The sequence below is a fragment of the Podarcis erhardii genome (assembly GCF_964252035.2).
Source record: "Podarcis erhardii genome assembly, chromosome: 1".
In the NCBI taxonomy this organism is placed as follows: Eukaryota; Metazoa; Chordata; class Lepidosauria; order Squamata; family Lacertidae; genus Podarcis; species Podarcis erhardii.
The window spans coordinates 78,217,699-78,235,217 of record NC_138497.1 but is presented as its reverse complement, the minus strand read 5'-3'; the positions used below and the strand labels follow the sequence as shown (position 1 = coordinate 78,235,217).

The 17,519-nt window shown below is 43.8% G+C and overlaps 1 protein-coding gene across 6 annotated transcripts in view; it reads left to right on the top strand.

Annotated features, from left to right (window-relative positions):
* Positions 1-27: 27 nt before the first annotated feature.
* Positions 28-17,519, top strand: part of TSPAN4 (tetraspanin 4) — a 524,393-nt gene continuing 506,901 nt past the window's right edge. For 2 of the 6 annotated variants that reach the window (XM_081880651.1, XM_081880645.1), the window contains exon 1: positions 28-163. The gene's annotated coding sequence lies outside the window, so the exon portion shown is untranslated. Of the gene's footprint in view, positions 164-1,244; positions 1,336-17,519 lie in introns of those variants that run through there. The other 4 variants (XM_081880649.1, XM_081880642.1, XM_081880646.1 and 1 more) reach the window with 4 other exon arrangements.

Here is a 17,519-nt window from a genome sequence, read left to right as displayed (position 1 = left end):
GCGTCGCGGTTGGCTCAAGAAAGTTGCGTTCGGCGAGGGCTTTCGCGTTTCTCGTGCGCGCTGAGTGGCAGCTGGGGCGTTCGGATTGCAGAGCGCTGAGTCTGGACAGCGGGAGCAGCTTGAGCTCGCAGCTTCATTGGAGCAAGTGGCGGCGGAGCGTCAGGTACTCCTTTGCATTCGTGTTTCTTTTCGCGCTGTTCTGCAGGCACTTGTTGCTAGAGTTTTTTTATTTCTTTCTCCAAGCGAGAGTTTTAGAAAAAGAAGGCTGATTTTTCTGTCTTCCGTACATTGAGTTGTGCTGTTGGCTGGAAAAGTGCAACTGGTGGTGTTGCAGTAGTTCAGCCCCGTCAAGTTTTTCCTTGCTGATGGGAGCTATAAAACGGGGAAAGATAAGGTGGGGAGAGGGAAACGGTGTTTCCCTCCGCTCCAAATCTAAATCAGGCTGCTGGTACCTTGCAGAGGAACACAGCTGTTCTGGTGTTATGCTACTTGTGGCGATCTCTTTCTCTCTTTTTTGCGCTGCCAAAACCCACTCAAGTTAGTGGAGATTTGCAGTATGTGCTTGGGAGAAAATGCCTGGATGGCTGTTTCCAAATGGTGATCGCAATCTCGGTGATGTTTCTACAGAAAGCACGAGAGAGAACTTTAAATGGAAACACGCTGCCAGGAAGGAGTTTTCCTTTATATTTTTAAAAATCGCTTCATTTTGGAGAGCCTAGGAGAAATAGCAACAACCGCTCTTGAACATTCAACCCAGCCAGACTTTCCCTAATGCTGCTGCCCCGGCGCTCGCTCTCCTTCGGAAATGAAAAACGCTCCCCCCCCGCCAGTCCCCAGCAAGGAGAGCATCTTTCTCCTTCCTCTCGGGTGTTAACTTGATGGATCCGTGGGTCGCTGGTGTCACGCGAAATATATATATATATATGCGGGGAGTAGCTGCTCTCCAAACCTTTGGGAGGCGGGACCTACAACAGTCCTGTTTTTTCCCCCGCTGGAAAACAAACCTCTGTGCGTCTCACCGCCCCAGTTCTTCGCACATCGGTAGCCCGATCCAGTGCACGTTTACTCTGAAATAAATTCCAGATCACGGGTGACAGTGATAGGTTTACTTCCCTTTGAAAGTGCGTAGGCTTTGCAGCCTGAGCAAACCATATCAACGTTTAGGTTGCATGCCATAATCCCCCCCCCTTCGCTCCCCCTCCGGCATTTCTAGGTAGTGGTATATTGTGGTCGGTAGAGCCACATCCTGGTACGCCCTCAGTCCCATGCACACTTATTGGCGGGTGAACCCATGGAATTGAGCGGGACCTCATCCTCCGGAGTAAACAATTACAGGTTACTATTGACTATTTTTATTTGTATTTTGTGTGCCACCCTTCTCCAAGGAGCTCAGGGTGGGGTGGGGTGGGGTATGCCGCTCTTATTTTCAAAACAGTCCCGCGAGGGAGATTTTGGGCTGAGAGATGTTGACTGACTCAAGGTCGCCCCTTGGTGGGTGAGTGGAGAGGTGAGCTGGGGTCTCCTTGGTAAACCTCGTGAAAGGAGGATTATTTGCAATAGCGAAGATTTGGCGGGGGCGGGTGGCAACATTTCATGCATATTTTACAGTGGAATTTCTCCCTGTGAAGGAGAAATAAACGTGAATGCAGTTGGAGTTAATGATGGGGATTCTCTGCACTATGGTTTGAGAAGTGTGGGCCTAGTACAACTTTTTATGCAGTCCTCTGTTTGGCTGAGGTGAACGGGTGTGGTCTGTTTGACTTTTCTAGAGTAACTTTGGCTTCTCTCCTGCCACTGGTGCCGAATTAAATTTTAGAGTCTCCTTTAAAAGGGTGAGATTTATTCACAACTGTATTTAAGAACAAACTGTTCCCGCTTCAGGGGGATTAGCATGTGGTGTTTGCAGGATTGTATCCAATGGCAACATTTTATTTGGGGAAAGAGTTATAAATCATGGGGGTGGGGAGTTTGAGGCAGAAGAGTAAATGAATAGGATACCAGAGTTTGCAAGCTGTAAGGCTCTGTGTCCTTCCACAAGCTATTGCTATGTCTTCAGGCAAAAGACCAAGAGAGATGCTATCAGATTTCTTGATCTCTCCCAGTTGTGTCTCTGAGTATGCTTGGCATTTGAATCGAGTGGGATTATTATTGGTCCTCATTCTGCAAATATTTATCCAACGCTGTGCGTCATGTAGATGTTTACTTCAGAGTAAGTTTCCTTGAACTCCCTGCAACTTACTTTTGAGCAAACACTTGGAAGATTGGGTTCTATTGCTTTCTTACTACAGACTTTCTTTGAGAGATGTGCCATTTCCTGAGATGAAAGGGAAGGTGGTGGTTGAGGTTTTTGGTGGGAAAATGGAATTGTGTCCTTGGAAGATTAAGTCTCACTGGGAGAGGTAGACCAAGGGAAAGCAATACATTCTGGCATCTGAGGCAGACCCTAAATTGATGCCTTCCTCCCTGCCAGGGAAGACGGGGTGAGGAAAGATCTACATCAGGAGCAAGGTGGGGAAAGGAAGTTCAACACCGGGATCTGCTGTCCAAGAGGATTCTGCCACCTGAGGCAGTTGTCTCACCTTGCCTCTTGGTTGGGCCGGCCCTGAGGGAACTATCCCTTATAGCAACAGTAGCTAACCTGTTGCTCTCCAGACATTGCTGGACTCCAACTCCTCTCAACCCTAGCTAGCATGGCCTCTATTTGGGGATGATGTAGTTCAGCAACATCTGGAAGGCCACATGTTAGCTACTCCTGCACTACCACCAGGAAGACACCATGGTGGCTTATGGGAATTGTATTGGATGGGGTGAGGGGCAAGAGTCAAGGTCTTTCACCTTAGGCTAGCTTGCTTAAGCTATAACTTTTACAGCTAGTGGGTGGGGGTCAAGATCTGTATATTCCCCCCACCCACCCAAAGTGCACTGGGGGCTATTCATTCAGCAGGAGGAGGAAAGAGTCTTCCAACATCACCTCCTCACAAGGATGGGATTGTTTGTGTGAAGGGCTGTACCTTGAGGAGTGGGTGATTTTTCACATGACTTTGTATCCCATTGCTTTGCCCAGCCGAGCCCAGCCTGCTATACAGTGGACATGAATATATACTGGTGATGCTTGGGGAATCATAGTATGTGCTGACTATGTGCCCTTTTGCATTACCGCGGACATAATTTCCTGGGACCTCCGTTTGGCCTCTGTAGAAAACAGGATGCTTGGCAGGACTTTGCTCTGTTTCACCAGCGTTGTTCCTATTTTCTTACATCTTGTCTGCCACAGCAAAAACAAGTCTTGTGGCACCTTAAAAGACTCAATAAACTTATTATGGGTGACATAAGCTTTGGTGGACAAGTTTGATGCATAACAAGTTATCCTCAGTTGGCAGATTTGGGTATAGGTCAGGCATGGGGCACTTGTGGCTCTCCAGATGTTGTGGGATTCCATCTCCCATCAGCCCCAGCCAGGAATGATAGGAGTTATAATCCAGCAACATCTGGAGGGCCGCAGATGCCCCATCCCTGGTACAGAGGAAAACAAACAAGTAAGACTGTGACAATCCTTTATATACAAACTCCTCCTTTCACTTCTAATAACTATGTAGCCAAAAATGGCATAATCCACACCAAAAGACATTGGCATGTTTTGGGGAACCCTAAAAGTTGAAGTACAATTAAAAAAATCCTAAAAGTGTGGGGAGAGAGAGAGAGGACATGCACAAGTGTGGACTGAGCATGCTTAGTGGCCAGAGAACACGGAGTGTCTTTTGGGGGAAAGAAAATGTGGTGGGTTGGAATATGGTATTCAGTCATTCTCCCCAGAATACTCTATTCCAACCCACCCAGTTTTCTCCCCCCCCCCAAAAAACCCCCACTGTGTTCTCTGGCCCCTGAACATGCTCAGTTCACACTGGTGCATGTCTGCTTATGTCCTGCTCCCACCACACACACTTTTAGGATTTTTTGTATTTCTGCAACTTTGGGTGTGAATGGTGCCATTTTTTATTTTATTTTTTTTGCTACATGATCATTCATTGCTGTTATTGCAATTTACTCTTGGGTAATTCTGGAGTTCCTGTGAATAACCAACCTCCTACCTTAACTGCTCATCTTGTCGCTTTTAATCCAGTGGTGATATAGATAGGGAAAGGCCCTGACTCATTCCAAGTTCTTTCATTCATTTCTTCCGTCTTTGATTTATTTCTTGACTGTGTGTGTGTGGAGTGGGAGGCAATCAAGTAAACATAATCTATGTAGTTTGCGGAGGCTGTAGATCAGAGGGAGAGAAGCCAATATTTTGCTGAGAGACCAGCTGCCTTTGGCCTTCCTTCAACGGTCACTTAGCAGCAGCCATTCCTTCAGGCTACCTGAACTGTTTCTTTCCCAGCTGGTCCTCATAAGAACTGTAACTTTAAGAAATGGTATATGAGCTTGCTTGATACCTCCCTTTCTATCCCTTTCCCTTTCTGAGTGATATATTTTAGATTGTTTGTAAGCAGCTCTGGGCGCAAATCTGAAGGGGCAGGGTAGAAATGCTTTAAATAAATGAAAGGCCTGCAAATAACCAGGAAAAATGTGTCTCACCTCCCCCCCCCTTTCCCCCCTTTCTTTCTGGGTCTTTACATCTCTAAGTTTGTTATTTTAAGTTGGACATTGATGAAGTTAGACACTGATTGTACATCATGGACCTTTTAAAACTTACCGAAGTTGGATTGAAACTAGGGTGATTGTGTGTCCTACATTACTGAGACAGTTCTTGTGTTTGAAGGGCTGTTTGGTCCAAGTTCCATTTAAAGATTAAGAACCTTAAGAAAGGAGAGCAAGGGGGCCATTGAAATTGCCTAGCAGTGGTTAGCACCTGGACAGCAGTCTGAGCAGGTGCACAGGTCACCTGATGAGATGTGTTGTTTCTCTATGTTGTTTCCCCCCTCTAAATTTGCATCTATGCATAGTCATTAGTCTGCACATTTTAAGCAAATTGTGCCATCTTGTCTCTTTTGGGAATGCATTTCCTCTCTTTTGGTGATATATGACTTCCTGAAGCTGGTGTTGCACATTAGAAATAAAGATGGAGTGATTCTCAAAGTGGATCATACGCAGATTGCTGCATTCCCCCTAAGAATCAGTAATGCTATGTATGTGGTCATTGATCAGGGTGTTGTTGTCCCATGTTTGTGGCTATCATGCACCATCACTTTGTGCTTGGACAGTGGCTTGCTGTTGGATCAGATTCATTTATTATTGGCAAAGCCAATAATCTTTCAAGAAATTGAAGGAGAGCCAGCATTAAAGTGATAGCACGTAAAGTTCCAGGGTCCAATAGCTGTTTTTGTCATCCTGAGCAGAAGGAGTTAGGCACAATGCGTCTCTTTCAAAATGCAGATTCTCCAGTAATCCCTTATTCATGGGATAGCTGCAATGCTTATCTCAGCATGAAGTGTGCATTAGGAACAAACCAGGGGGAAAATAAGAGAAGTTAAATGAGAAATATGTGTGGGTACTACTGATGTTCAGTAGTTCACTAAAATTACCAGTGGGATAGGGACAAGAGAGTAAAGAAAGGCATAAAAAACCTAACTGTAGCTCCTCCTATGTTGGTCTGTTGCATTATTTAATTGCAGATTCATTAGAATCAGATTCATTTTGATTATGTGTGGTATTGCATTAAGAGTGCAATCCTATACACTTATATAAGTGTGGATAGGATTGCAGCCTTGATGAACTATCAGTGGATTATATTTGCATGGATTTACTTCCAGGTGGACATCCAAAGATCTCCATATGGATTGTAAGTGGTCTGTCGTTCTCAATTTGATGAAAGCTTTTCAATGTTGAAGCAATGTGACAAGCAAGTGACGGTTTAAAACACGGCATGAAGTGTTTTTAAAGCAAGGTTGGCCAGTAAGTCCCATGGGCTACATCTGGTCCCCAACTTAATTTTATTTCCCTTGACAAAATGTCCTATTGTGTTTTGGTGCAGATGTAGTGCTGTAAAACACTTGCCAGTAGTTTTGCTCATAAAGAAGATTGTTTTCAGGGGTTGAGTGTGAGAGAGATTCCACACTTCCCCCTTGGATTTTCAGTGTAATGCCCCATAACTGGGGAACTCTTACTGCTAGATTGCATTGACTGTGTTATAGATCCTGACTTCTCAACTTCTAACAGCAGAAATGAAGGCAGGGAAGCTTTTGCCAGCTGTTTCTCTTTGTGTCAGAGAAGTTTCACAGGCTAAATTTATGCATATTGGACTGCTGTTAGAAGCAGAGAAAAGGACCAGTAAGAAACAGAAGAAAACAAGCTGGCATCTGAATAGGAAAGGAGGTGGTGGGTTGTGCTGCAAAATTTGCTTCTATTATCTGGAGCGCTGCTGGGAGCGAGCAGCCCCCAAGAGTGCAGAAGTTGACTGGCCCTGGCCTGTTCTAAAGAAACACGCTTTGCAAGTGAAATTAACACATTTTAAAATGGGCACTGAAATTAGCTGCACATTAAACCTGAGTGCCTCCTTGAGGTCAGATCTTAACCATTATTCATGTTGTTGGTAAGTAATACACATACTCATTAACATTCAAGACTTGCGTGCACCACCAGGTCTTGATTCATTTCCTTGTGTCTAGTCGCTCTAGTTAATGTTGTGCTATTGTATTGATAAAAAGGTCTTGCAGTACCTAGGGCAAATGTCTGGAAATAAAGATTTCTCATCTTTCTTTCTTTTGTACTTTAGAAGTTGGAACAAGCAAGCCAAGAAAACCCCTTGCTGTGCACCATAGCAAAAGATTTGTCATGCTCCTGCAAAACACTTAGGCACAAACTACTCAACTTTCTATCCTATTTCCTGTGAGATGCAGAGAGAGGGCCCACATCGACTTCAAAGCCCCAATACACTGATGTGGCTGGATGTAAGCATGCAGAGCATCATCTCCAGTCCTAGGTGGCTACTTCCATTGATTTTAATGGAACTTGTTTCCACGTTAGTGTTAGTGTAACAAAACAGTAACATGGCCATGTTCTGCCCCAGCTGGTCTCCAGGATATAGGAGAGCAGTCAACAGTTGTAGTACCTCTTTGTTTACCAACTGATGTGGTAGAACCACATTCAGGCAAGCCCTGGTCAGAGCCTTGCCTAGAGTAGAGTGGAGTTGTTGTTTCAGAGGCCTTCTGAAGATTGGCTCAACTAGTCTTGCCGTTGGCCCCTCCATCTCCAGTGAACTGTTTGCATCTTTAAAGGGTTGGTGCCTTGTTCTGCAGGCTCCTGTGGCCCTGGGAATCAGTCTTCTGAATCTCAAAGAGTTCTGCAAAGCCATGTGTTATAGGCTGGAAAGACCTGGTAGGAGAGATGTGGAGAGTCCTTGTTAGTGCCAGCACCAAGGGTCAGCATGGTCAGATATCTGCTGAGAGCCTTCACCCTGGCAAGGGACCCACTGATAAGAGCCCCATGGCAGTGAGGAGGTAGACTCACAGAGAGTATCTTGCCCAAAGGCCTTGCAGAATGTGGATGCAATATAGCTTGTCATCTAGGTCATCCTGTGGTGGGGTGTCAGCATTTGGCTGAGGAAAGTAGAGAGCATACTTGCATAGATATTAATTGGATGAATATAGCTGAATGAGCAAAAACACAAAACTCAAATATAGATAGATAGATAGATAGATAGATAGATAGAGGGACGCGGGTGGTGCTGTGGTCTAAACCACTGAGCCTAGGGCTTGCTGATCGGAAGGTCGCGGAACGTCGGCTCCCTTGGCCAGTAAAGTGAGATGAGTGCCACAACCCCAGAGTTGTTCACGAGAGGACTTAACTGTCAGGGGTCCTTTACCTTGATAGATAGATATAGATATAGATATATAGATATAGATATAGATATAGATATAGATATAGATACATATGGACTACTTGGGGTGGGGAGGAGGGGCAAGATGCAACTCAACTAAAAAGGACAATAAATAAAGAAATAAAGCACAGGTGCAGAATTGATATTTTAATTCCCAGAATACAGCTCCCATCACCCCTTACGATTTGCTGTGTTGGCTGGGGGCTGGTGGGAACTATAGTCCAACAAAACATCTGAAGTGCACCACATTCCACATTGAAGATCTTGCTCTAACAGCTAACACCACACTGGCTTTTAGGATTGGAGTGTTTCCTTCAGTCCAGAAAACAAGAAGAATAAACCATCACTGGGCTAATCAGAGCTACTCCTCCTCCACTGCTCAGCATACCCAGTCTTCAAGGCGGCGTTTCTAATCAGCAGCAGGCTTTCTCAGCAGAAGGTTTGAATATCCTTGTTAATTGGCCAACAGTAGAGATAGAACGGCTAAAACTTCTAACAGAGGTAAAATAGTTAAAAGTCTAATAAAAACGGCTATAAAAACGGCTATAAAAGGCTGTAAAAGGCTATAAAAGGTTTGTAATCCAGGAGGGTTCACGGAGGAGAAGTTGTTACAGCCGCCATCTTGGGCTCCCGAGCAAAGGACTCCTGTCATGCACTTTTGACTGGTGGTGTTAAGAGGGAATTCAGCAGATGTTGCTCATTTTTCCTTTTCTCTTTTCCTTTTCTTATACTGTATCTGTGCATGGTTAGATGCACCTGTTGAAATTCCTTAGCCATCTCCATCTTGCCCCTATACCCTTTTGATTTTCTAATAGTTCAGTGCAGTAGTTTATGGTCCTGGTGTAAAGTTGCATGTGCAACAGATAACTAATAAGGCATGCTTTGAAAATGGAACTCTCTGGGACCATATTTCCCCATAGTGTTGTTAGCTAATTTTATTGAATTAGGCCATTCTTCATATTATGCGATTTCCATCGGCATCAGAAAATGAATGTGCTGCTTTACCATCCTTATGGGTTAAGTTTGTTAGTATTGTATTACTTTTATTAAAGCACTAGTTTGTCTAAAAATGGAATTTCCACTTCCCCTGACGTGAGAGTTGATAGAAGCCATTACTGCTCTGTGTATAAATAATTGTGCCTTAATGCACGGCTTATATTAATGCATTTTTCGTGACTGGGTTTTGAACACATGGATTATTGACCTGATGTGCAGAAACTCCAGCCTCAACTTGAACTGTGGCGAAACCCAAGCAGTGAATTTTTGCGGCTGTTGAAACATGATTTTTATGACTTGGAGTGCTAATGAAGATACAATTTACTCCCCTTTGCTTACCCAAGGACAGTAATTCTCTACAGTTGTGAACAGAGGGAATTGAATTGGCACTGAGCACAGATGGAACTGCTGTGTATGGTCTTTGGAAACCAATGGGTTATTTTTCCTTCCTTAGCTGTTGAAGTTTTCACAAACTTAAATGTCATTCTGTAATCCTTTGTCAGGAGTGCAGTCGTCTTGAAGAAATTATGTTGTTTTGAAAGATTTTTTTTTTTATTGAAGTGGGTGTAAAAAGGAAAATGTTGTTTAAAGCTGAAGACCTAAATGTTTTTGCTGAGAGATAAGTCCCATTGAGCATAGTGAGATCACTTCCAAGTAAACCCAAGGAGCATTTTGCTGTAAGGCTTTGTGCTCCCCACTATCTGAGCTGTGAGAAGACTTAGAACAGTGTGATAGGGTCTACTTTCCTTTTGTATAACCAGAGCTTGGTGATGCAAATAGATTCCTGCAGCAGACAGCATAACCTCTGACCCTGCATTAGATATTCATAGAAAGCTACAGCATCCCAAGGTGCTTTACCTTCTGCTAGCCCACAGCCCTTTCTTGCTCTGTCTCTGCTCAAATTCATACTGCAAAAACTCTTTCTAGCATCCTTCTCTGAAGCTGAACTGAATGGAAACTTGCAGTTGTTGGTTTGGAAGATGACGTTGTACTGTGGTGCAACATGGGCTAGATGCCGCTGCATGATGCAAACACCAGTCCTGCCTATCTATTTTTCTCTCAAGCTCTGGTGGGTATTACATTCCAACTAGAGTCCTAAAGGGGCATTTGGCACATTTAAGTTTTTGATCACCTATGAATTTTATCAAATAAACTATGGTGGTATTGTTTATTCAGACAAACAAACTCCTTTTTTTAAAAAAATAATATTTATTAAGAGTTTCCAATTATAACAATATAAAAAAAAAAAAACATCCAAATTTAAGATCTTATTTTCCGTAACATCTTTCCAGGACTTCCCCTCCCCTCCCCCTCTTATATTCCAATTCTTACAAATAAATTCAGCAATTTATTATCCCAAATTTTAACCTTATTATCATTAACCCAATTTAAAAATATTTTCCCATCTCCTAAGATCGACCTATTCCCTTCCACGCGTTCCCCCCTTTAATATACATAATAGATTAAAATATAATAAAATAAAATATGATTTTGCAGCCTTTGGATTCCAAATTTCCCTCCCCCTTTTCCTGGTTGCGTTCCCCATATTGATCAACATCTGATGTCTTCCTGGAGCTCCCACATTTATTTAAACCATAGTCCTTTACCAGTCTTCTTTAATTTTAAATGTCCAATCTTGGAAGGAGTCTATCTCAAAAAGGCCCATTTTTTCCATCCAGATTTTTATATACTTGGGAGTAAAACTCCAATTTTATTTCTTAAACCTTTCAAATCTGGATGTCCCAAATGTTCCCACTTCCAACTTTGTCCAATTCTTATTATTCTTGTTGTTCTTGTTAATCTCTCTCCTCTTTCTTTTCCTGTTTTCCTGCACAAATGTTATAATTCCAAAAGCTTCTAAATTCCACTGCAGAGGCTCTGTTATTCAGGAACGAAACATGATGCCAAGTCCCTTCCATTTTTCAATAGATAAGTCTATTGTCTACTTTAGTGTGTAAACCTCTGTAGCCAAAATAATGTTCCATTTCTGCAGTTTCCCAGGAGATAAAAAGTTCTGTGAAATTCGATGCCAACAACTTGTAATATCCCTCGGCTCCTCTAGGTGGATTGTAGTAACTCAGTTCCCTTCCAGATCACGTCCACCAGTCAAAGTAACTTATTATTCCTTGTTTTAAACATTTTGTATCCAATTTGTAACAAATATAACCGGCAAAGTCCTCGTAACAAAGTTCTCATTTTTGTTCTTCTGCTTTGACAGCTCTTTGACAGCTGTCAAAACCTCTCCTTGTCTTCTCCCGGCGCTCTAACTAAAACGCTCCCAGGTTCCGGGGGGGGGGGGTTGCTTTTTGAATAAATTCCACTTTTCTCCTCCAGCTCAATCTTATAATTTTCCATCGCGAAATTTCATAACTTTATCAAAATAAGGTTGCGCTCAATCTTAGATGTTAAGTCCTTTACTTTAGCTCCTCTACAACGGGGGGGGGGGGGCTGACTTCCTTTTTATGCCTCCCCCGCTCGTTCCGAATTCTTTAAAAATTTCTCGCCTTTTTTAATCCAAGTTCCGATTACTCACGGGTTATGCTTTTAAGTCCAAATTTCCAATGGAAGAAGTCAGCGCTCTCCGTCGAATGGCATGCGGCTTCGCTCGGCAGGGGAAGCGGAGGACTCAAAGCACCCCCCCCCGTCACCCATTCCGTAGCCTTTAAAAAGGCTCCTTCGCGGGTCGGGGGGGGCTCAAAAGGTGCCAGCCGAGTCACCATGTCCATGGGTTTTAGCGCCCATGGTTTTTAAGGGTCCCCGCGTCGCCGGCGCGCCAGGACCCAGCCCCTACCGAGCAGGCTCCCTCCGGAGCTCAGAGGGAGTCCGCCATTCGGCGATGGCGCCAACCCGGAAGTCCCCAGACAAACAAACTCCTAACAGTATACTCATAGCTTTGTAATGCAGCAATGTAGGTTGTTATTTTATTAATTGCTTGTACTGTTATAGCCTGATGTTACCTTGGAAGAACTACTGGATTCAGCAGTTATTCTCACAAGTAAGTTATTTTCACAGGAAGAAGAAGGAAAGCAACCTCTCTACAAATGACTATTCTCCTGTCAGGAAAGGGGCCAGGGTCATGAGAGTCTGATGAGTTTTTTTCCAGCTCGGATTGTACTTGGCAGCATGCGTGCTTTGTATGTACTCGAAGGCACACTTCCCATATGCCACCCAGCTGAGCAAGAGGCAGGTGTGCATATTTCCCTTCCTTTTAGGTGGCAGAAGGAAGACAGGCCCAGGTGTTTGCTCACAGACAGACCCAGGGCTGGCCAGGGAAAGGGAGAAGCCGACCTTGCCCTCCTGGAGCACCAGACAGAGGGAGACAGCTTGAACCTCACTCCTAGCCAGGCACACTTGGTGGGCATGTCTCTGTCTCTTCCTCATCTTTCCTTGGCTGTGCATCGGTGTTCTTGAAGTTGCTAGAGGATGGGAGGTGGTGGTGAATGGTTGGGACCTGCAAAGCTGTGAGAGCCAGAGAGAGCAGCCGTTGTGGCAGCAGGAGATACCTTGAGAAGCTGTGCCTTCTCCTCAGGGTTGTGGTGTCTCCTGGCCTGGCAGCAGCAGCAACAGCTGTCCCAGGCAGCATCTCCTCTTTCTCACTCTCTCACCTCTTTCTCCTCTTTGCTCTCTCCCATGTTATGCCATCCAGGCTCAGGGCATGATGTTGTTTGCCACTCCCAACTTGTTTCCTGGGGGATATGCCACTGTTTCCCCCTGGATCTGGGATTGTTGCAAACCTGTAGTTCTCAAGGGTGGTCAATGATGACTTGCTGTTGTTTTCTCCTGCCTTAGATGTGATTGGTGTATGTTCAGGGAAACAGCAGGGCTGAGTGAGCCTGTGTTACATAAAATCCTTGATAAGTTGTTTTAAATTGAGGGTCTTTGACACATGCATGTTGTTTCCCTTGTAACACTAGCATAGGGCACTAACAATTCCCATATATACTGATTGTCCCCCTGCCAATGCCAGCCCACAACTTACCTTCATTCACTTTTAGCTTGCCTTCTGCTAGTTCTATAGTACCATTGATAATGAGCCGTAGAGGGTTCACACTTCCTCGACTTCTTAGCACTTTGATAAGGTGATAGTCCCTTGATCTTTGTGACCTTGGACTGTTCTTGGAGACTGCAAAATGTTTTCCTGTACTTGACATTCTTCAATGATTGTCAGAATATATTTTCCTGCTATGAATGGATGATACTCCTATGGATTAGACTGTTGAGCTGGAACAGGGTAGGTAGGCTGTGTGGTGTGTATTGTGTGGCAAAACTAATAGCTACGTTTGCTTGAAATCGATTCACTTGTGATCAGTTATTTGGAGTTGGAATTGTCTTGAAATGCTTGCTTTTGCATATAGCTCTTGTTACTTTATGCAGAAGGATACACTACTTGGCTGCGCTGCTTCTTAGCCAAAGTTCAGCATGTAGGAAGATTTACAGGTAGGAACCTGAAGTTCCTTTGTCTAATGAGATTGATACTACACTTGTTTAACAAGAGATTTTCTCATAAGTTGAGCAACTCAAAAATGTATTTTCATGAAGTTGTAGTCTCTAATTTAGCGCTCATCAATGTGCAAGACAATGATGACATCTTTGCTCTTGAGCTTAACCCAGTTAAGTGATTCAAGTGGCCAAATAACCTCTCACATGATTTTATAAATTATCAGTTGAAGTGGGGCGAAGTGTGCTGCATCTTTCTTCCTCGATCTTCTAATTTTCCCACCATCATGAAAAATGGAGTTTGTGTTCACACCTCACACTAAGCAAAAAAAAATTTGTAACCATGTTCAACAAACCATGAATTATATCACAGGCAAGCTAACAAGCCATGGGGGGGGGGGGGGGTTCCCTTCTTCCAAACCTTGGTTTGTTTTCTCAGCTGCTCTTGCCTTGTTGAGTTTCGAGGGTGGGTTATCCAAACAAAACATGGTTGTGCAATCCTGCTGGGTTCAGACATATTACCAAGTCATACTTAAAACAAAACATATTTTGTAAGCTACATGTTTGTGAACAAGGAGCCCTCAAATATGCCCAAGTATCCTGGAGTTATGGGCACATAACCCTGTTCACACAGAGCACTGTCCTGGCCTATTGTACCTTGAGAGAACTGAGAATGTATTATAGAACAGACCTGACACCAGTGGAGGCTGGTTCATTTAGGTGAATGGTGTACACCTCAGCCAACCCCCACTTGCCTTCCTTATTATTTACAGCCAGTTGGTGGAACTGCATGCTGTTGGCTTAAGCTCTACCTATGGTTTGTCTCTCTGCCTTCTGCCCTGCCAGTCCCAATGGAAAGCAGTTACCACAGGCTGCCATTCTGCCACAGCAGTGCAGTGCAAGATGGTTAGGAGTAGTGTAGGTGAGATGCATTTCAGGAATGTTTGGCCTTCGCTACTGAATTTATCATCGAGGGATCTCTGATACCTCTGAGGAATCTCTGGGATCTCTAAAACACAGTCAGAAGACCCACTCTATAGAGGTCCTCAATCAGTAACAAGAAGATTCACTGGCAGTTTTTCTGTTGCTCAAGGCTCTGACCTACCACTGAAAGGTCTTTGCACCTTCACCTGTTTTGTTTCTCTTTCACTCTCATCCCTTGCTGAATGTGGAGATAATACAGTATACTGTACTTCCTGGAACTGCAAGCTCAGGGTATTTTGTTTTCTAATGAACATTGAATTTCTATATATACACCCAGGCGCTTGGATACCACCCAGTAAGTTTTATGCTGTGAAAATGGGAGATGTAAGGAGTGGCTAGAGCCTTTTGCTAGGATCCAAAAATAACTGAATTCTGGGATTATGAAGTAGCCAGAGTGTACAGCTTTTTTCCATCAAGCTTGCTGGGGTGAGTGTCAGCTGTGAAGGAAGTGGGCAAAACAGTGACAAGGAAAAGATGCCATACGGGACTTTATAAATCACACTAGTAGCATAAATTGCTTGTACCTCTTCTATAAGTGTGATATTTGTGCTTCCTTTAATGGTTTTCATGTGCAAAGAAGCTGGTACATCAGTTGATGTGACACGGCTTGCACCCTTTTTCATGGGCAGAAGTTGCAGGAAAGATGCAGGGAAAACGGCCAATGCAGTTGCGTGTATAGGGGCTTTGTGGCTGCAAATGCATACCTTTGCTATCATGTCCACATGGTGTGGGGAGCTGTGGCCAATCTCCTTTCCCATCATGCCCAAAGTTGTCCCACAGCAGAACTGCCTTGGTGTGCACGCTCCCCCTCCTGCTAGTTAGGAAGAGTGGAATGTATTTTGTCTTTAGATTGTAGAACTAGGCATAGGTTTGTGTTTTCGTGCAACTGAGAATTTCTTACTTTTTCTAAATCTTGCCTGTCGACTACGGCTGAAAGTCAGCAGGGCCTGCGGACCCTTGAATGATATAAGGAGAGAGAGAGGAAGAAGAGAAGCAGAAATGCACAATTCTGCAGGAACTATTAAGGATGTGGAAATAAAGCAGCAAAGATTATACTGAAAAAGAAAATAATTATTAGAGTTGGTGCCTTCTGCTTTGTTGTTTGCTTTCTGGAACTTCAATCGAGCTTTGCAAACCTTTTGAGGTAGGCAGTGCTTGCTTGGCTGTTTCAGGAAGGAAAGGGCCAAAATATAGATGTCTCTCTGGCAGTGAATGGTGATTTTTTTACCTTCCAGTCTTCTCCCGGTCCCTGCTAGTCAGAGGCATAGCAGTTCAGACCAGCCTTTCCTAACCTGGGGCCCTTCTGCTCTTTTGGACCACAACTCCAATCAGCCCCAGCTAGTTGTAGTACAAAATATCGGTGGGGCACACCATGTTGGGGAAGCTTGGCCTAGACTCCTGTGCCTCTGGCTTCCCACTTAGTCAAGGAATGTACTGGGAGCTTTGCTTTTCATTGCCTATTACAGTGGTACCTCGGGCTACATACGCTTCAAGTTACAGATGCTTCATGTTACAGACTCTGCTAACCCAGAAATAGTACCTCGGGTTAAGAACTTTGCTTCAGGATGAGAACAGAAATCATGCTCCGGTGGTGCTTCAGTTAAGAACAGTTTCAGGTTAAGAACAGACCTCCAGAATGAATTAAGTTCTTAACCTGAGGTACCACTGTAATATCTTCTGAATGGAAGAAAACCAGAACAAAAGAATGGAAAGAAGTAGTGGGTATAATCTGTATTAGCACACTGGTAAGTGCATTAAAAAAGACTCATAGAATTGTAGAGTTGGAAGGGACTCTGAGGGTCATCTAGTCCAAGCCCTTGCGATGCAGTCTAACAACACAGGCATGCCTTTTCTACTACTTGTTCAAGAATCTAGAATCTAGCTTCAGGCTTGAGGGTGGTCAGTAATGTTTGATTTCTAAAGGAGACTTTAATAGAGGCACTGTTGCCTGTGGTGTGCACTGCTATCAAAATTCTTTGCTGGTTTTCATTCTGCTTTAAGAACTGCCTGGCTGGAGATGACAGTGGGATGATGATGATGATGATGATGATGATGATGATGATGGGCAGTTGGGTTCTACTATATCAGGTCTGCTAAAACTATTGGCCTAGATCTTGAGTTCTCATCAGTGAATCCAACAGGATGCTCCCTCTGGAGGAAGTGGGAGAAGCTGTTTTCACTGCCACCCCCTGCAACTCTCTGTGCACCTGCTAATCTGCTCCAGAGAATTTAAAAACTCTCCAAACAGTCTTGGACTTAGGGGTTGCAGGAATAATAATAATAATAATAATAATAATAATAATAATAATAATTAATAATAATTCCTCCCTGCTCCCGCATGCCAAATTGCTCAGGATCCAAGCTATTCCGTCTCCCAAGTTCAGTGAAACAAATTCAGAACCGGCTGAAGCAGAACAAACGAAGAGGGAAGAGCCCTTTAAACCTGGCAATGTGGCTGGAGATGTCACAGTTCATATTTGCTAACTTCATATCCCTGATTTCATTAAGTTCAGTGCTTTACAGTTTGCTCTGGAAAAAAAGAGTCCCACCATATTAGGTAAGCTTGTTATGTTGGGTGCAATGAAGAACAGCTGTGGAATAAATGCATACATAATATCCATTGCCAATTTGGAAAGCGGCGCCAAGACCTTGACTCGTTTGAAAGGAGGAAAGGGGACTGTTAAGGCAGGTGGCAGGCTGTTTATTTTACACCTTGTTAATTGCTGACTGCTGATTTATATTTCAGTGGTAGGGCTTGATAAAAGGAGAAGAATCCTCTTTTATGTTCACCAGTTTTGTTAGTGAGGCCCAGGAGAAACTCTTTGCACCTTTCCACTGAGCATGGCAAGTTTTTGGCACCATTAGATATGCTTAGGTTGGGGGATGGGAGGCATACAACAACTAGCATGATATAAGCAAAGATGTTTCTTGGAAACTAGCTGTAATTCTGAAACTGGCGAGCAAAATTTCCACAAATCCCTGTTCGGTGGCATTCAGGCATTGAGCTGGCATGTTGCTAATTTCCACCCCGAAGTTGGCTTTATGGTTTTGTTTTGTGTGGGCAAAAGACACACCGTTTCTTGTCTTTATTGCTTGTTTCCAGAGCTACAATCCCAGACTGAGCTGCTTTAAGCCATCTAGGCATGTCCGTGGTATACACAGCTAAGTGCGGCACACATCTGTTCCATGTGTTACATCTGTATTTTGTAGAATGCTTCCCAAAATCTCCAGTGCACTATGGTAAGCCAAGAATAAATAAATACTAAAGCAGCCTGTGCTACTAATC